Below are 21,321 nucleotides of genomic sequence, written 5' to 3' on the forward strand. Positions count from 1 at the left end.
CCATAGGCCGTCATGAGTCCATTCAGGAGCTACAAGGGCCAACAGTAGCCACATATCAGCATTACAAGAGATTGGTTCTCGCTTCCTTCCCCCTTTGATTTGATTTTAGTTTTGTCTTTGGCCCTTTGTCTTATGTCCTAGTAGGCAGACTTCTAAGCTAGATTGACATTTTCAAAATAAGAAATTCCATAGGTTTAAGGAAGCATTTCTAACCATGGGAGAACGAAGCATCTGTACTGAAGGAATCCCTTTCTCTGGAGGCCTTGAAAAACCAAAAACAATTTTCGTGTCTGACAAGATCTATCCTACGAAGCTAGGGTTTGTATAGTTGTACTCCTCTTTCCCTCCATTCCTCCACATCACCCCAGCAGTCCTCCTAGACTCTTTCCTCTGGGAACAGGGAGAGCAGGAGGAGCCAGTAGCAATGTTTCACAGCTTCTGAGTGTTGGACACTCAGAAAACTGTCTTTACTGCTAAATACCTGACACATTTTGTCTTCCTCCAGAATATGGTTAATTGGCCCAGATTCATATGCAAAAACAGCTTGCCTCTTGTGAGGAGGAATCCTTACTCCCACCCCATGGAAGGTGAGGGTGAAATTTTGTACTCTCCAAAACACCCACGCTTCTGAATCAACGTCTGAGAGGAAGGAAGCCTGAAAGGAGCAGATTTGCTCCCAACTGTTGGCTCTCTCGGTCCCAATATTCTGATAGAGGATGAGGACAGAACAAAAGCCAACAGCTCCTCTTCTTTACCCTGCACAGAACTAAGATAGGCAGGAAATGAATGAAAGATTTCTTTACTCCACATCCCCACTGCAGCCATGTTCGGAACCTTCTTTCTCCAAACTCAGTTCACAACCCTCCTCAGAGCAGAAGCCGGTCAAGGATTCTGGAAATAGTAAGACTTGCCGTGGGATGAACAGGCTGTCATCTTTTAATTCCAGCTGGGGCCAGTCCCCTTCCCTCCACCATTCCTAAACAATTACAAATTCTGGAGGAAGAAACACTTGCAAAATGGAGACTCCAAAACATTACAGTTTTCAGATTTCAACATCCTGAAGTGCTTCAATCTTTTAACGCTTTGAGGTCAAGCTGACCCAATTCATTGACCACACAGGGTCACTGAGTGTTCAGTCCACTGGCTGCCTTTTTGCTAAGAAATTCAATTTAAATGCATATATGGAAGAATCACTTGGTGATGGCTCAGTCATCTCAGGAAACGTCAAGCACACAGCAGTGAGGTATTGGGGGAAACTGAAGAAGGCAGCTGTTTGGATGAGTTCCACTACCTTCAAACATGAAGTGGATTGCTTTTCCTACTGTTGCACCTTCAGGGTTCCAGCAATTTCATTTCTTAGCTTCTGGTGGTGGCACTCATTTCTCAGTGATCCTGATATAATCCTACTCAGAATAGCAGTGTTTGGCTGAAAGGACATAAACAGTGACTTTGAAATCATCAGAGAGTCTGTTAGGAACTCCTGGACCAATGGACCGAATGAAATAATTCAAACATGTTGCACTCTCCCCCTTGAAATAGAGAAGTGGTAGGATGAAGGGAATACAGACATCATCCCAATGCAAATGTGAGCAAGAAAAGTATCAGGGGTTGTGTATTCCAGCCTGTAAGGTGTTTAGGACAGGTCACACCATACGGGTTTTAACACCTTCTCTAACTTGCATCTCTTTCTCAGGCACAGAACACCAACTGCAACTCTACCTTATTCAGCCCCAACTCTGCTTTATTTTCAGTCCAATCCTCCTAGTGATAATCTGTTAAACCTAACCAGATGACACACAGATGTTATAAACAAGCACATTTGGGAAAAGAGAATCTGAACAGCCCAAAGGTTTGGACACAAACTTTTAAAATTGCTTCCTTTTAAGACTCTCCAGCCCCTTTTTTATATTTATTTTGCTAACTCTGCTGACACTGGGCTTAAAAAAAGACAGAGTACTGACAAACTTCAAAATGAGCCCAAAAAATGGTTGGTCACTCTTTTGAATACCACCTTTCTGAGAAGACAGAACATTTAGACTGGAAGCTCCTCCACTAGACTGAGCACTTCTTGTGAGCAAGGATCGTGTCTACCAACTCTACTGAATCCCTCCAAGCACGTAGGATGCTCTGCACACTTTAAGTGCTCCGTAATCATCGGTTGACTGATTGATGCCCAGATGGAATGAGAGATTAAGCTAGCAGAGTGTTGCCTGGGTGCATTGCACTATGCTAACAGTTGGGAAGTACAAAGCGACAATTAAAATAGCAGTATGACTCAGGGGCTACACAAGCTAAACAGGGTAAAGTGTCAAAGGGACAACGGAGACAGCCACTCCTGGGTCCCAGGTGCTAGAGATCTTTGGAGAGGGGCTTAGTCCGTGGTCTGAAACGAGTGGCGCTGGGGCACACTAGCAAAGAGCTGAATCCAGCCAGGTTGGGGCTGGGCCCTGGCAGCACTTGGACACCCCCACAGCCCTCTATTTTGGACTATCTCAGGTTTTGGAATTGGAGATGGAGGGAGGGAGGAAAAAGGGAGAGACAGAAAAGAGAAGTGCAATATGACTGACTCAGATGAGCCTACCTGAAGCTTCTGGACTCCGAGGAGATGGACATCAGTCACCCCATTATGAGAAAGTCCCCATGCAGGCAACAAGAAAGGCCACTCAAATCTCCCCCTTCACCTTTTGGCACAGTTCAACACTCCCAGCTCTTGCTCCACAAAGTTCGGGGTAGAAGGCAGTAGCCATGGTCTCCCCCCAAGTAGAGGGTAGACCACCCACCTATGCCTTGCAATTCATTCATTCAATCGTATTTACTGAGCGCTTACTATGTGCAGAGCACTGTACTAAGCTCTTGGCAGGCACCCTCCAGCTCCAACTGACATGGTTTGGGTAGCTCTTGGCCACCCACCTCCTCTTCTTTGGAATCCACCTTACACCTCCCTGTCTAAAGAAATGGAAGGGAAATCAGCATTCCCCCATAGTTTAGAAGAGACCTTTTTCCAGGGACAGTGGGAGAGGGGAGGAAGGAAGTGAAATGACCCCTGTTCCCCAGAGAGTGAGGCTCGGTGGAGACTCTGTCCATACGCAGCGGTCATCTTGATAAGGTCAGCTCCAGGAGGTCAAACATCAGAAGAGAAACTCATGGGAGATGGAGAACCCTCCTACCACAGCCACTTCAGCTGGAGCTGCACAGAACTAGAGCCTACCGTGCATGCCCTGGGCAAAAACATACTGAGGACTGGGACACAGGAAAGCATTCCCTCCATCTTCCCCAATCACAAAGAGATCTCTGCTCCATCCCTCCAGGACCCGAGTTCACACAAGACTGGTCAACACCACAGGACAGCAGCTGACAGACATCCAGAATTCCTACTCTGCCTTCCAAAAGAGTCTGCTTCTAAGGAAAGGATTTCGAGCTGGGAACAATGGGCAATCCAACTCTATGATTCAATTTGAATGGGACCGTCAGGCACGCAGCTGCACACCCCCCAAAATAATCTTTCTGAGAACCGGGTTACAAGCAAGCTGATTTGCACCAGAATCCGGTAGCCACAGAGAATACACAATCACTGTCACACTGGAACGCCTTCCAGTTCCTTTTCGATAGGCAGAACAATGAGTCTTCAGGTTCCCGGGAAACAGCTCACCAGAAGGGGTCAAGTGCTATTGTCCTAGGGCCAGACTCCATTGCTCAGAAGTCCGAAATGGGTAGTGTTCCTTCTGTCAGGGGATGGGACTGGCCTGATGACTGTACCCTATGCAGGCCGTGCTTTCTCCAGTTATTACGTATACAGAAGCTCTAAGCTGGGGAAACGTTACACACCTACCCGAGCTCCCTCAGAGTCAGAGTTTGACAGTAAGCTCCTTGAGAGCAAAGACTGTGTCTACCATCTCTATGGCACTATGCTCTTCTACTTAGTACAGTGTCATGCACATAGTAAGCACTTAATACCATTGATTGATCAATGGACGGCCACACTGGATGAGAGAAACACATATGAAGGAGGACGTCCATGTTATTAAGTTGGCTCGAAGCCAGGGAAGAATCCTGATGTCATAAAACAAACACAAGTCCAAGAGTAGCACCACCACCAGCTCCAAACCACTGCTGCTCCAGAGACTATGCCAGATTAGTGGGAAGTGATGGCAGAAACCTCTCCTGGGGACATTCAGCAGGTTGACCAGAGTCAGAAGAAAGCTCTTCTCTGTAAGGGGATAAAAAGAAGCACGGGGAAAGTGAAAGAACTAGTGATGCTGCTGCTCGGGAAATTGCTGGGGTCAGGGCCAGAGTTGCTCTTCTTATTAGTATTGTTACGGTATTTGTTAAGTACTTACTATGCGTCAAGCACTATACTAAGCACCTGGGTAGATACCAGTTTATTTAGGTTCCCACCGTCACTCCTGGCCAGAGCAGCGATGCCACCCCAGAAAATGGGGCTGCCTGGCATGGAGTCTGAGAAAGTCACTCTGCTTGCCCGTCCCATTCTTCCTCTGGTTCTGATCAGCTGAACCTCATCATCCCAGTGTTCACAGCCATCGTGTAAAATTTCAAAGGTTTGGATCAGGGAGGGTAGCCCTGTTGCCCTAGCAGAAATAAGGGAGATTTGACAGAGACGTTTACCAGATTTTCACCTAGCATAGACACATATCACCTCACCCCCTCCTACCTCACCTCCCTTCTCTCCTTCTCCAGCCCAGCCCGCACCCTCCGCTCCTCCACTGCTAATCTCCTCACCGTACCTCGCTCTCACCTGTCCCGCCATCGACCCCCGGCCCACGTCATCCCCCGGGGCTGGAATGCCCTCCCTCTGCCCATCCGCCAAGCTAGCTCTCTTTCTCCCTTCAAGGCCCTGCTGAGAGCTCACCTCCTCCAGGAGGCCTTCCCAGACTGAGCCCCTTCCTTCCTCTCCCCCTCGTCCCCCTCTCCATCCCCCCATCTTACCTCCTTCCCTTCCCCACAGCACCTGTATATATGTATATATGTTTGTACATATTTATTACTCTATTTATTTATTTATTTATTTGTACATATCTATTCTATTTATTTTATTTTGTTAGTATGTGTGGTTTTGTTCTCTGTCTCCCCCTTTTAGACTGTGAGCCCACTGTTGGGTAGGGACTGTCTCTATATGTTGCCAATTTGTACTTCCCAAGCGCTTAGTACAGTGCTCTGCACATAGTAAGCGCTCAATAAATACGACTGATGATGATGATGTGTTTTTTGAAATCATACCTTCTGATTCACCAAGACAATGGTTACAGGGAATTGGGTTCACAAACCCCTATCTTGCACAGAGTCATGATGCAAGCTTGTTGTGGACAGAGAATGGTTCTGTTATACTGTATTTTCCCAAGTGCTTAGTACAGTGCTCTGCATGTAAGCACTCAGTAAATACGACCAACTGACTGACTGCTGCTGACTGCTCCAGGAAATGAGCTCTCTCATGTTCAGATGGGAGAGGGCCATACCGAGTCACAACTCCTGTCCTTTGGGAGGATTTCACAAAACTCTTCCCTGGGGTTTGGCAGTTAATGCCCTCACAGATGCTTCTCCCTGAATTCCCCTCAAGATGAGTTTCCTAGAGAAAAGGCAGCCAGTGGATTGACTGGTCAGTAGTTCTGGGAGGTTAATGGATGGGGTCACACCTCACTGAAGCTTGCTCAAGCTTCACGAAACCCACCTTGACCCTGGGTCCCGACCCAAATCAATACTGGGTGGAAGGTGGACCACAATTAGTAATACTCCAGCTACTCCAACACCAGCCCAGCTAAAATTAGCCTATTCAATACTGGCAGGGCTGGATACCTAGGGACAACCCACATCTTGGCAGGGCAGATTGCTTTACCTTCTGGGAAATGGATTATTTCAGTACGCCATGTTTTAGAGCAGGTGAATATAAGGAAAACATGGTCTGTGAGGTTTACCTGTCCGTATTCATCACCAGAGGGGAGGCTGAGAGCTCCCAGATAGGAAAGTGGAACTGTGCCCAAGCAACTTGGAATTAGAGGACCAATTTAGAAGCTGACCTCATCATAGCAGCTCAAATGTCTGGCACATTAGGGCTTTGAATGGCATATTCCCTGCTTACTAGGAGCTTACATTCTCTGTGTGGGCTAATTTTGGATCCAGATATGGGCCCCAACAATGTAAAAATCACAGCTGTCTCAAACACATGTGGGTTTCAGAGTAATCAACCTTTCCCAAGTGTAGCAGTTCTATGTGAATACGAATCTTTCCAATACCCACCCCCACCCCCCAAACCAATCCTTCCCATTATGCTGAGTTATGTAAGTTCACAAAAACAGATTCATTCATTCAGTCATATGTATTGAATGCTTACTGTGTGCAGAGCATTGTACTAAGCGCTTGGGAAGTACAAATCGGCAACATATAGAGATGGTTCCTACCCAACAACGGGCTCACAACAGAACATGATGTGTATTACAAATTCACCAATAATAATGAAATTGAATACAGTCATTTACTTGATATTTCCTTTCCCTTATTTGAAGTTAATGGATTGGTTTATCCTGTGTACCTAGACTTAACCCTCCAGCCGTTTTACTTAAGGTAAAAAGGAAAAGGGAGGGCTTGGAGGAAATTGAACAATAACTCAGTATTCCTGACTGTCTACTCCCAAGAAAGTGTTCCTACCCACCTGTCTGAGAGCTCACGTTCATCATGCTCATGTCATTTATTAAATGACATTTTGAAACGGTGCATGCTTTCTTGCTATTTATTTAATGTGCGCAGTACTGCTGTCATCTGAGAATTTGGGACATTGGTGTAGGTCCCTGCACTTCACATGTTCTAAGCCCCCAGTGCCAACTCCTGAGAAGCAAAACCTCTTAAGTTTCCTTCTTTGGATTAGGCCTTTCCTCCAAGGCTTCAAGCCTCTCGAGCAATTCTGAACTCCAGTCTCCTCTTGCTACACGGCTGTAACCATGGCAAGACAGGTGATCCTACCCCAATAGTATCCCTCCCCTCAGTGACATTTCTGGAGTTAAAGGTGAGAGGAGAGCCTGCGGGTGTGCTTCTGGGTGGACAGGAGGGAAAAAACTCGGGGATGGGATGGGCATTCACTGTCCCAGTCCATCAGGACCCTAACCTGACCTTTCCAGAGCACAGGGGAAGAAAGAAGAGGATGACAGGAGAGCAAAGAGAGGGAGGGAGGGAGAGAGAAAGAAAGAAAGAGTTCTTTGTTCTATCCTCTCCCTGCCAAGCAGTACACTTGCCTTGTTTTATGCATCTGCAGTTACCCCTGCTAAGCACTTAGTTAGCCATGACAGCTGAATTACTTTTCCACTCCAAGAGTAAAAATTTAATCTATAAATAAGTAAAGAGGCAATATTTTGGCTGGTGGGTATTAAGTGCTCAATCTATGGGAGGTTTCCCATATCCAAGGTGGTGATTTTCATGCAGACAAGTCTCCCACTTGAGTTTTAGGTGGCAAGAGCTGTGATGCCATTCGGTTTGACCTGAGAGTCCAAGTGAGTCAAAGTGAGCTGGAGAAGTCTGGAGGCCCTGGGAGGGAGGCCCGGTAAACTGAGACCTGGATAAAACTTTTAATCCCAAGACAATGGGGAAGGTTCCAAACTTAGGGTGGTCATTCACTTGGTTTCCAGCTGGTCTATCCCCTGCCCAGGCCAGATACGGCACTGGATTATTTTAGGTTTCGCATTTAAGTTCTGTTGCCAAGTTCTGCAGCTCAGAAGCAACCTGCATTCTGAGGGTCCAAGGAAATGAATGCTAAGACTGGAGTAAATGGGAAGAGGGGGTCTGAAAGCAGACTTCAGTAAATGACGTATACGATATCATTACTTATACGATATCATTATTTATTTATTTTACTTGTACATATCTATTCTATTTTATTTTGTTAGTATGTTTGGTTTTGTTGTCTGTCTCCCCTTTTAGACTGTAAGCCCACTGTTGGGTAGGGACTGTCTCTATATGTCGCCATCGTGCACTTCCCAAGCACTTAGTACAGTGCTCTGCACATAGTAAGCGCTCAATAAATATGATTGATTGATTACACTGCCCTGCATATCCTGACTAAAGCATATGATATCAGTGGTAACCCTATCCAAACCTGATCCATTCCAAGAGAGTACAATTTAACTTTTTTCTGAACACCAGCCCTCTGGGGAGAATGTTCTAACCCATCATGCCTGACCATTTGGGGAAATCTTTGCACAAATGTCTTTTCAGTCTCTTTTTTTAATTCTCCTGTTTCCATGTGATGCCAGTGCCGCTCCACTTCCCCAATTAAACCCATCTGCTCTTTTTGTGTTCTCCAACTTTGTTTATCATTAGACTGAAACCTACTTTTTATGATCAGTGTAATTACTATTCTGCCAATCGCAGATCCTGGGTGGGACACATGCCATGGGGAAACAGTTCGCTTAATGAGCTTTCTGAGACTAAACAGAGAAATTTTGTAATATCATTCCATGGTACCCAACTCAACTACAATACAACAGAGTTGGTGGATACATTTCCTGCCCACGAGAAGTTTACAATCTAGGGGCAACTGTAATTAAAATATATTCTCCTCCTCCAAAATTAACACACACAGCCTTGCCCCTTGTGTAAACTTCTACTTGTTTCTCTCCAGGGAGGAGAGTTTGGGCACATTTCCATACCTCCTGACCCCAGTAACTCCCTCATTCTTAAGAAGTCATTCGCAGAGAATCTTTCATGGTGCTTAAGAAAAAGAGAGCATCTTGTACTTAAGATGGACTTTCATTTCACAATTACTTTCATGCCAATCTGCATTTGATGTCATAGCGTTCCAATGAGTTAAGGAGACATAGGCATTTTCACCCCCATTTTATAGGAAGATTTCGGTGCAGACTGGTCACTTGGCTTGTCCAAGGTCATACATGTCAGGGAAAGTAGAAAACTACAAGCCAAATGTCCTAGCTCCCACTCTTTCCCCCAGACCACAGTGCCTCATGCCAGGTTCTAAAGAGAACCCCTATAGAGTGGTGTACTCATATTAGGAAGCAGGTATTAAGATGCGATTAGAAGCTTTTTTCTCTTGTGCTTCTCTCTCTCTCTCTGTAGTGATGGAGGTAAAGTCAGCATTGACTTTACTGGGAGAGAACATTTGTTTCCCCTTAATCTTCCCTTCGCCGTATTAAGGGATACCACCCAGCCTTCTTTTAATCTTCTCTTTTAGAAACTAGTTTCCATCCCTTTAATTCATTCAATTGTATTTATTGAGCTCTTACTGTGTGCATAGCACTGTACTAAGCGCTGGGAAAGTACAACTCAGCAACAAATAGAGACAATCCCTGCCCAACAACATGCTCGCAGTCTGAAAGGGGGGAGACACATCAAAACAAGTAAACAGGCATCAATATGAAAAAATAGAATTATGGACATATACACATCATTAATAAAAGAGAATAATAAATATGTACATATATACGCAAGTGTTGTAGGGCAGGGAGGGGGATAGAGCAGAGGGAGCGAGTCGGGACGATGGGGGAGGGGAGGAGGAGCAGAGTAAAAGGAAGGGGCTTTCCTTCAATCAAATAGTATGTGTAAGAAGCATTGCATTAAGTGCTTGGGGGAATGCAAGGAACTTTACAGTCGAGTGGAATCACTTCAACTGCTCTTTTCTGGATGTTCCAGTTTCTCTGAGTTGGTTTATATGTGTAGACTTAAATGGTTTCAATACCCCAGTAATGGTCTCACCTTAAACAGGATTCACAGGAATTATTCCCAGCAATAGGTGAATTCTTATAGATCTCTACACCAGGTGGTGGGGGCACGGTGTTCTCAAAGTCCTTCCAGACTGGAATCCCAAGCCTGTGTTAGCCCCGGGATACCTCAAAGGCACAGCCAGGATGAGTCTGGGCAGCAGGCAAAAATCACCAGCAACTGCCTCCTCCTCCCCACCCCAAGATGGCTCTGGCCAGTAGCTTGGGCAACCAGGGGCAAGTGTAGGCAGAGATAATGCCTGGGTCACTGCACAAGGCTATGGATGGGTGTGTGCTGGCCAGTTTCTCAGAATCACTTAGAATGGCAGTGTTTAGTGTTCATTATTAACCATGAAAAGAATCAGAGCCCTCAAGTCCCTTACATTAAATTCTCTCTGACCAGTGACTTTTGCAGAACATGGTATTACATATGGGTTTTCCCAAGAAGGCGGCTCTGGGGCTATATGGTTTTATGATTTCCCAATTCCACTCTTCGCACCCGCCCACTAATGCCATAATCCATAGGTGAATGGAGGTCATGTAACCTTTCTGTGGACAGTACCAGTCTTCAAGGTTATGCTTCAAATGACACCAGGATCATAGAGTCATACATCCTTCCAAAGCTTTAACTGATTAGGGGCACCTCAGAATTTACTGCGTCATTTCCTTCCACTCTTTTTACCCCAATACTTACTTTAAAATTATCATTTCCTTGGACATCACACCAGAAATGTGTTGGGGCAGAGGCAAATGAAGAGAACACTGAAGGAGAGGCACAAAGACAACGAAGAGGCTAAAAATGACACAAGGATTATGGCTAAAAGGAAGTGGCATTATTTAGTTGAAAAAGAAGTCTGGGGAGCAGTTTAACAACACTTGCATAAAGATGAGGCTTCTCCATCCTTTCTTTAAATATTTACAAAAGGGGGAATTGCATCATCTCCCCAAGAAACTTACATCTGAAAATCCTAAATCCAATCTACATTGTTCTTGCAGCAGTTTTTGTCCTGACTGCAGTGGAACTGTACCCATCCTTCACGAAGAACATGTAGGTCCTCCAATAACTTTAGGTCCCCCAGATGCTTTCTCTACTACACACTAAGTGTCAATTCCTTTCATCTTTCCCCAGAGGACCTACTTTGACCTTCACAGCCCTGGCAACTGCTTCCGGGGCTTCTCGGCTACAGTGTCATTTGTGCAACAAGTCTTCGCCAATTTGAAAATGCCCAAATCAAAGTCCTGCTAACAGTGAAAGCCAACGTGGGAGTTCATACCCTGAAAGTGCCTAAGTGGGGAGGACAAACTCTTTTTCTCTTAGTCGCTCTATAAATGCTTTCTCTCTGAGGCTCTTCCTAGGATTAGAACGACTCAGAGAAAGAAACCCTGCTTTTCAAGAGTGGTTGAGCCTTAAGATCCAGGCCCCTAAGCAATTATATAGCATGATGGCCACCGTCTAATGGGGTGAGGAGGCTAATGCATGCCCCACACTCCTTTTGGCTCTCAGCATACCATGCTGCTCCCAGTGTCTCCCCAGAATAAGACCCAGAAGTTCTAGGAGTGGGGAGATGGTCATGGAAAAGGGGCTTTGGACTTGGGGAGCAGGGCCAGGGGAGGAGAGTGAAAGCAACAAACTTGGCCCCCGCCCCCTGCCTTTCTTTTGAGGAGACATCAGCACCGCGGAGGCTGCAAAGGGGGAAATTTACACACTCCGCTCCTGAGAGTTTTCTGGCTGCTTTGAATCACGAAGCAGACTGCCATTTGCCACGTTCTGAAAGATATTCCTTGGCAGGTTAGGACTCCTACTTGCCAAAGGCAAAAAAAAAAAAAAGAAAAGAAAAGAAAGAAAGAAAGAATGACTATGACCCCACACAATGTGCCAAGCAATTTGGACCCCAAGGACAATAGAAAAGAAACTACATGAGGAATGCTAGAGTACATGGACAACCGGGTGCTGGCAAAGGAAAGAAATACGAAAGCTGAGGCCAGAAGCTTGCAAAAGAAAAGTACTACTTCTGGGAAATGATCCAGAGGTTAAGGCTTAGTTCTTTTGGAAATTGAGCATACGCTATGCTGCGGAGAAGAACACGGTCACCCGATGAATAACAAAATACCACCCAACCAGCAAGAACAGAAGCAGGCAAGAGGGAAGAAGGGAGAAGTGGGATGCTGAGCTCTAGAGACAGCACAGAACAGAACAAGTGAACAAGTCCAGCACCAACCCAAAATCCAATCCTAGGACACATTTTCCTCCCTTGATCTTTGCTAACAGACTTGGGATCTGACCACCCAACCATTTCACAATACAATATTCCACTCACCTGGGAGCCAGTGACTGATGACATGGCTACCATCATCGTGTCCCACAAGTCCACTGGCCATTCGATCTGGGCTAGGTCAGTGGGAGGCCCGTGAACACCTACAGGAGGCAGAACACGCTATGCCCCGCTCCCACTCCCTGAACACAGGCCCGTTACACGCTCTGCAGGCTTTAGAGATGTAAATGCTAATGAGGGCCATGATTAATTATTATTTAGCTTAATTGTTCCAGGGATTGCAAAGTTGCTGTTTAAGGAGAACAAATGTTTCTTCAGTCTGCAATTCCTCTTTGATTACAGTGTAAAATTGAGGTGGATTGGTGCCAATGCTCTGCCCACCCTCTCCAACCTAAGCCCTCAAACAGCAAGAGTTCCATAACCCCCGCCTCCCTACACTCCAGCTGCCTCTGCTCCTCAGAGACAAGGGCATTTAGACATATGTGAGACTATTTGATCACTGATGCTTTTTGGTGATTAAGCCCTAAACCCAGCCCAGCTTTCAAGACACGTTGACCAAAATGGAAACCTCAAACTCTCCCAACACATCCAATCAACACAGTGCCTTCCCAGTGTATATTCTGCTAACCATGCCCTGCAGAGTCCAAAATACACCTAATGCCCATCCATCACTCTTTGCCTGATCCCAAGAGATCCAACCTCACTCTTTCCCCACTCCGATTCTGTCCCTATCTGCTTGCACTAACTTAACTTTTTGAGCTACTTTATTCTCCCGATGTCTTCTCCTTGGGCAAGTCACGTAACTTCTCTGTGCCTCAGTTACCTCCTCTGCAAAATGGGGATTAAGACTGGGAGCCCCATGTGGAACATGGACTGTGTTAAACTTGATTAGCTTGTAACTACCCCAGTACTTAGTAAAGTGCCTGGCACATAGTAAGTGCTTAACGAATATCAAAAAAAATAAAAAGAAAAAGGTAAAAAAACAGTACACTAGCCAGTAGGCTCTTAAGTCTAAAACTTCCAAAACCAAAGCAAAAGTGAAAGTTTACAGGGTGTCGAAGTTTTACAGCAGAATTTAAACCGCCAATCCTCTCACCTACATACTATAGCAGATGTGTGGGCTTTAATCTTCATTTGTCACCTGCAGACTATTATAAAGTAATTGCTCCTGAATCACCAACTGTCTCATGAGTGAATATCTTTATAACATAACACTTACATCCTCCCTCGGAGCAATCTGTGGGTATCCAGTTCTCCCATACCAGAGGCTTTGAAAACACTAAAACACCACCACAACAACAGAAGTCGATCCCAAGAAAGAATTAAGTGCCACAGAAATCCCAAGGAAACCAAGCTGCTTTATAGACATAAGGGAGGGGTAGGACAGTGAGGGATGGAGGGGAGAGGAAAACAGGAGCCACCTCAAACACGTAGGAGGAAACAGAGACTGAGTATCCTGCTGGGTTTGAGTATGGCGAAGTCTGTCACTGAGAATCAGTCCGATGTCCTGCAAACAACGTAGTTCACCATATTTGACTTGGTTTCAGAAATCACCTTGTCATTCACTCCCATCTGAAAAAAAAATTGCTTTTGCTCTGTTTCCCCTGTCCTAATTCAGCCATGAAAATGGTAAAAATTCCCCCTAGGCCTGAGGCATCCCTGACTGCACCCCCTCCCACTCCACACTCCTCTGCTCATCTCCCACAGTTGGATTTTTGCAATCCCAGCTCCAGTGAGACTGACGAACAGCAGGAGGAATTTACGGTGGCCAGGTCTATGGGAGCTTTACCTAAAGTCACATCTCCCCAGCTGGAGGAAGCTTGAAATATGTCACACGGGCCAACCTGAGCTCTGCCCCACTCTTCCATGGCCCATGAAAGACTTTCAGGGCCAGTACAGCAGGAGATGCGTATTTGGGTGTATGAGGCTACAGGAGGGCCTGGGTGCTCCAGAAGAGAAAAAAAATATAGGTGAGAAATGTAAATTCTAAAGATGCAATCGATGGGTTGGGAAAGCAAAACCTATGACTCTAGACTGTAAGCTTCCCCTCTAGATGCTAACAGGGAATATATCTACCAACTCTGTTATACTGCATTCTTCTGGAGCACCCAGGCCCTCCTGTAGCCTCATTCCTTATTTCTAGAGCTAATATCATCTTGTCTCTCCCATTCCTTAATCACCAATACACCTTTCTTCCCTACCACTCCCAAAATACATACATTCTCCTTTCCAAATCTTTGCCACCACCCTCCAAGATGGCTCCATAAAGCCAAATGACTAAACTATCATATCAAGCAGTGGTATTTATTGAGCAATTACTGCGTGTAGAACACTGTACTAAGTGCTTGGGAGAGAACAAGAGAGTTGGTAGATATGTTTCCTGCCCACAATAAGCTTTAAGTCTAGCGGGGGAGGCAGACATTAATATCATAAATAAATGGTATTATTTACATGGATTACCAAAGTACCTCCCACTCCCAAGCCTTTAAGAAGCGGTAGCAGTACTGTACTCCCAGCTCTGAAAATTCCAAGCAATAAACCCTCAAGAACTCCAATTATTTCCTGGTTCATTCACAGAATGTCCACATTCTGACTAAAGAGCAGAGAGTCAGTTATCCAGTGCAGCTACTTTCAGGGAGGATAGTCTGTAAGATAGAACTTAGTGGGAAAAACGTCTCTCTCAAATTTGAGAACTCAGGTTATCAGATTTTTATTTTTATAAGGTGTACATACCTTTGATATAAATGGTTTCAGTTATTATAAAATGGGAGGAATATTATAAAACGCTATCTTTCAAAAGGCATCAGATTCATCAATGAGCAATGATGGTTCTACTGACTTGCACTTTGAGTCCCTAAATTTCAATCCATTTGAGACTGTCAATGGATAGGATTCCTGGCACCTGCTCAGTCCAAAATGGAATGCAGATGAGGCCAAAAATGCTCAAAATCGAAAAGGTAAGAATATCGCCCTAAAAGGTCTGGGAGCAAAGCAGCAGGAGAATCAGGGCTCTGACTGTTAATGAGAGAATCAATTAGAATACATCTCCCGCTGGTGGAAAGGGATTTGCCAATGTGCACTATAACCCTGTACATCTGGATCAGTCAGGATGGGACATAATCCTGATTTGTTAAAATCCAGATAGTGCTGAAAGGCACAGGGACCACTAGATCACCAGGGCTCCTGAAGGACTCTAGATTCTACGCCCCCTCCTCTCTCTCTCTCCTTATTCACGGACCAATTAAAATGTGGCATCATTCTACTCTAATGTACTGTCCCAAATACTTCATTTAGTGCTCTGCACACAGTAAGTGCTCAATAAATACCATTGACTGATTGTTAATAATAAATAAAACAATAACATGGTATTTAAGTGCTCACTATGTGCCAGGGCTGTACTAGGCGCTGGGGTAGATACAAGATCATCAGGTTGGACTCAGTCCCTGCTCCACATGGGGCTCACAGTCTCGATCCCCATATTACAGATGAGGTAACAGGCACAGAGAAGTGAAGTGACTTGCCCAAGGACACACAGCAGACAGCTGGCAAAGCTGGGATTAGAACCCATGATCTTCTGACACCAAGGCCCACGCTCTATCCACTAGGCCATGCTGCTTCCTTGGTTGCGGCACCAGCCGTGTACTTAATCTCCCTTCCCCAGCACAGAGGAAGAAAGAGGGGTGCCTCCCTTATCTCAGCCCCATTCTTGCCATTGGACCAGTCTAAAATTGAGAGTGAGGGGCAGGCAGTGGGGTCAAAATATCCTGGGGAATCCCCCATCCTCAAGGAGGTAACAGTTGGGAGGCAGAGGGTGGCAACAGGGGTACAGGCATTCTCCTGATGCCCCACTTTGAATGGGTTTGTGCACCGTGAGTGAACCCCAGATGATGCAGACCAGGGAAACTGGAGATGGGATAAGTTAGGCTAGGGTGGATACGAGTCCTCTGTATTGAGAAACTTGGTGCCAAGATATGCCACAGAGAGTAATTACTTGAATCCCATTATGTGGGGTACAAAATGTGGAAAAGATATAAAACGTACAGGGATTATGATCTGGCTGGAAATATTATCTGGATTCTATCTACTGACTGGTTGTTGTTTTTTTCAGCTGCCATTTTGTGTTCAGGCATTTGTGGGCTGGGGAGAGAAAAATCAAAAGACTAGTATTTCCAAAGAACCTTAGGAAAATTGGATTCTACTGGTGTGGAAACAAAAGGAGGAAGAACTCAATTTTGTTCCCAATCTATGCCATGTAATCAACAGTGGATAGCCATGAAATATAGGGTTGTGTACGGATGTGTTTATGTAAACAAAAGAAAAGGAAAGAAAAGCAAGGTTACACTTAGGAGAGACTGTTCCTTTCTACTGCCTGAGAAACTCTAGAAGGAACATGGCATAGTGGAGAGAGCGGGGGCCTGGGGGTCAGAAGGTTATGGGTTCTAATCCTGGCCCTGCCACTTGTCCACTGTGTGACCTTGGGCAGGTCACTTCACTTCTCTGGGCCTCAATTACCTCATTTGTAAAATGGGGATTGAGACTGTGCGCCCACAAGGGACAGGGATACTATGTCCAACTTGATTTGCTTGTATACACCCCAGTGCTTAGTACAGTGCCTGGCACATAGTAAGCGCTTAACAAACACTATTATTATCATTATTATTATTATTATTAGGGAGTCAGTGTTACAAAACAAGCCAACTGGGGCATGGTGTGGATCCTGTCAGTTGCAGGGAAATTTGGAACTGACCATGGCCAAGGGCACCACTGGCAGAATGACACCAAAGGTCATTTGGCCTTAAAGGTACACAAAAATAGAACAAGACTGTTCAGGAACATGGTAAACATATTGTATGGTTGGATGGCTAAAGTTTACCTATGTTCTCAGGCTCAATTCCATGCCCAGAGTTTTCAGAGAATTATTCAGAACTATAAGACAGTAAATTATGAACTCTTTTCACATCAGGGAACTTTATGTAACTGCCTTTTAGTCATGCTTCCTTTCTCCTTCCCCATCACTCTGCTACCTTAGAAATCCTCCGGGAAAAGGAAACCTGCCACTCCTGTCAAATCACATTTCACTCCTAACAGTCCCAGGTCAGACCTGCGGCTTCTACGGCTCCATGAGTCCATTTCTACTGGAAAAAGCAAGACACCAGCACAAAGAGGATCCAGGGTGAGATAACGAAGTTGTGATCCCCTGGGGATGGGAGCCCTAGGAATGTACAGCTGCCAACCCTGGGTGTGAACTCCAGAGAGCCCGCTGATTTAGGCGAAGCTCTGATGAGCACAGCTAGGTTCAACCTTCTGCTTATATTAAGGCAAGCAGAAGGTGCGGTGGAACCCTGTGAAAGAACTAATCAGATGTTCCCCCCTTTTAGACTGTGAGCCCACTGTTGGGTAGGGACTGTCTCTATATGTTGCCAATTTGTACTTCCCAAGCGCTTAGTACAGTGCTCTGCACACAGTAAGCGCTCAATAAATACGATTGATGATGTGAACATTCGGTTCAGAAGGAATCTAAAGCCACTGAAGAATCTTGGCTTGATAAACCAACCCTGTCGTACTGTACTAGATAAATGGGATGTACATTAAAGAGCCAAGATCCTACCTCCATTTTGTGTCTCCAGCATCTAAACAATTCCTCCCCCGCCAATCTATGTTCAATGACAGCCAAATGAACAGTTCTACAAAACTTGAAATAGCTGGAGCAACTCCCATCTGCTCCCCCTGGGCTTGTTCCGCTGGTATCATTTATCAGTGCCCTTTTGATCCCAGCTTCAGTCAGGGAAGCAACCACCACAGCGACTCCCACCAGGAAGCTCCCGAGTATAATTCTGTCAGCTCCACCTCCCAAATGGGATCCAAGCCGCAAACGACCAGGAGGCCGGCTTGTAGACTACAAGAGAGGCAGGTTTACAGAAATAGTGGAGAGGCAGGCCGAAGGACATTTCAATTCGAGGAACCACACTTCACAGCTTCAAACCTGTCTCCCAAAGGAGGAGTATTTTGGTGGCAAAGAAAGGGATGGAAGTAGACGATGTCCATCTTTTCTCTTCCACAAAGATGATCTATGGTACAAATAGGTTCATTCATTCATTCAATCGTATTTATTGAGCACTTACTATGTGCAGAGCACTGTACTAAGCGCTTGGGAAGCACAAGTTGGCAACATATAGAGACGGTACCTACCCAACAGTGGGCTCACAGTCTTGAAGGGGGAGACAGAGAACAGAGGTTCATTCTTTCAATCGTATTTATTGAGTAATTACTATGTGCAGACCACAGTACTAAGCGCTTGGAAAGTACAATTTGGCAACAGATACAGACAGTCCCCACCCAACACCATGCTCTCAGTCTAGAGGGGGAGTCAAACAACAAAACAAAACAACTGAGGTGACAGTTTCCCAATTCTTTCTCCCTCTAGACTGTAAACCCCGTGTGGGCAGGGGGCATGTCTACGAACTCTGTTGTATTCACCCAGCATTTAGTATGTTGCTCTGCACACAGTAAGTGCTCAATAAATACCACTGATTGATTGATAAGCACCATCCATAATCAGAGGGAAAATTGATCATTTTGTGACAATAGTGGACTGCATTTCAGAAATAGGGTCCTTTTCCAAAGTAGACCAGAATATTAATTTCTAACAAATCCAGAATGTTACTCCGAAGTCTACATTTTCCCCCTCTGTTGAAAACTGAAGCAATAGAGCAATGAAGCTTTTTGCTGTAGCTGACCCGCCTGGTTTGGGAGTCACCTTTACTTTTATTTTAGCATTCAGTGGTTATAACAAAAACTACTGCTGAGGAAAGTGGTGCAGATTTACCCTGGATTATTCAAAATGGCCATCTGCAATGACCAAAATAATCAGAAAGGGTGATTTATTTCTTTCCTTTTCCACACTGCCTATGGGAATGCAGCCAAAGATGGAAGGATTGACACAAAAAAATTTTAGTCAGTTTCCCATTAGAGAAAAGGGAGCCATAGGGGACATCTGAATGCTGGGGAGTCTCCTTTAATAACTGAGGAACTTGCAATGTCTTAAAACTAATTTTCTTGTAAATCTTTTGTTCTTTTCTGAACCAGTTTGGCAAAACCTACTCACCCAGTTTTCGATTTTTCTCCACATTAAGAAAACATTAGAGACTGGGATGAGGCCCCCTTCCTTCCTGCAAATACTTGATATTTCTAGTAAATAAAAATGCATAATAGCCCCATTAAAGAAGGAACCCATATTATGAAACATCCCTGATAGTTTATTTATAAATTCAGTAATCAATTCACAATTATGGACCTTTTTTTTTTAATGGTCTTTGTTAGGTGCTTACTATGTGCAGGCACTGTACTAAGCACTGAACAGCCTCCCTGAAAATTTTGGTGTGGGCAAGGAATGTCTGTTATATTGTACTCTCCCAAGCGCTTAGTACAGTGCTCTGCACGCAGTAAGCGCTCAATAAATGCAACAGACTGACTACATACCTTTTTGAAAAAACGCTTTAGATGCACACTACCATTATTGCCATTCAATCCCTCTTGTTCATTTTCAGAACTTTATTTCCTTTCCACAAGCATGAGTCTAGGGTTTACATGACACCTTTACTTACCATCGCTTTGATTCAAGTCATTCATCCTCTCCCCCTCATCCCCCTCTCCATCTCCCCCCATCTTACCTCCTTCCCTTCCCCACAGCACCTGTATATATGTATATATGTTTATACATATTTATTACTCTATTTATTTATTTATTTTACTTGTACATATCTATTCTATTTATTTTATTTTGTTAGTATGTTTGGTTTTGTTCTCTGTCTCCCCCTTTTAGACTGTGAGTCCACTGTTGGGTAGGGACTGTCTCTATATGTTGCCAACTTGTACTTCCCAAGCGCTTAGTACAGTGCTCTGCACACAGTAAGTGCTCAATAAATAAGATTGATTGATTCATTCATTCATTCCTCACTCATCTGTTCCTTATAAATGAGTTTCTCAGCTTCATCTATACATGTTCCCTCCCCAGTAATCTGTGCAAGGCTGGCCTGAACATCAGTCTTGTTTGTTGCTTCAGATTCTAGCTAAATAAATTCAATTAAAACTTGCCCAATAGCCACCATTTTAGTTTGAATGAGAGAAAATTGTGTTTGTTCTCATAAACTCATTTCTTTTAACACTGGAATTGCATACCCAGACCTCCAAATGCTAAAATGTGTGCTCAACACGTGGAAACCCAATTTTCTACCTGGGCTACTGGAAAAAAAAAGCTTCTTCCTTGGACTGCTGTGTATGATCACAGGCTTTCCAAGAATTGGCTGAACATGTGCCAGCCCCTTCCTAGGGCTTTGTTGTTTTTCTGGGGAAGTAACTCAACCCCACTCTCTCACCTCATCTGTCTAGTGGGGCCACGTCTGTCATCTGTGATGTAGGACTTCCTTAAGTTCCACTCACCAGGTACTGGATCATTATAAACACTACAATTCATTATTTTTGTACCCCTTCTTCAAAGAACCCAGATGAGCCCCAGCTCCCACGAAATTAGCAAGTTAAAAGTAGCATTCTGCCCTCCTAAGAAATAAATCAATCTGTGCCTTTGGATACACAGCAGCTTAGTAGTTGGGCCCAGGATGGACTTCCTTCCCCGTGAATTTCCCACATCACCAGGGTGATCTGCCACTACTAAGCCCCATCCCAAGTCCAAGGAGGCATCCAAATGGGGGTATTCCAAAGCCCATGTACCTCCTCAGTGAATGGATTGGGACTCCCTCCAACAAATCATGACTCTCAGTTCAGGACCATCCACCCAAACTCTGACCCAATGCAACATTTTCTCCAGTCAATACCAGGGTTGTTGTTACAGGGCTGGATGTGGCTATCCTTCTTTGACTCTGAAGCTCCTGAGACCCCCTCCACATGCCCCCGACCCAGAGGCAAAGCAGGACTTGGAGCAGTGGTAACCACTAGCAATGCCCCACAGTTCTCTCTCTCCAGTTCAGAGGCCACTAACAGTCCCGGAGAATACAAGATCTCCTTCCCACCCTGACCACCTTGCCGACCTATCTCTACTCTCGCAGTATGGGACTGTTATTTCAGATGCAGGCAGTCCTAAATCAGCAGCAAAACTCCACCAGTAGCAGAACCATCATCTAGCAGTCTTTCACTCCTCCCGTTCTCTCCCAGTATCTATCGGCTTCTGCAAGGTCACTCGTCTTTAGACCTTTAACCTTCTTTATTGTGTGCAGAGCACTGTATTCAGCATGTGGGAGGGTATAAGAGAGTAGGCATGAACCTTGCTCTCAAGGAGTTTACAGTCCAGTGAGGGAAACAGAGGACAAAATATTATACTA

Source organism: Tachyglossus aculeatus, chromosome 13 (genome assembly GCF_015852505.1).
Source record: "Tachyglossus aculeatus isolate mTacAcu1 chromosome 13, mTacAcu1.pri, whole genome shotgun sequence".
NCBI classification, from domain to species: Eukaryota; Metazoa; Chordata; class Mammalia; order Monotremata; family Tachyglossidae; genus Tachyglossus; species Tachyglossus aculeatus.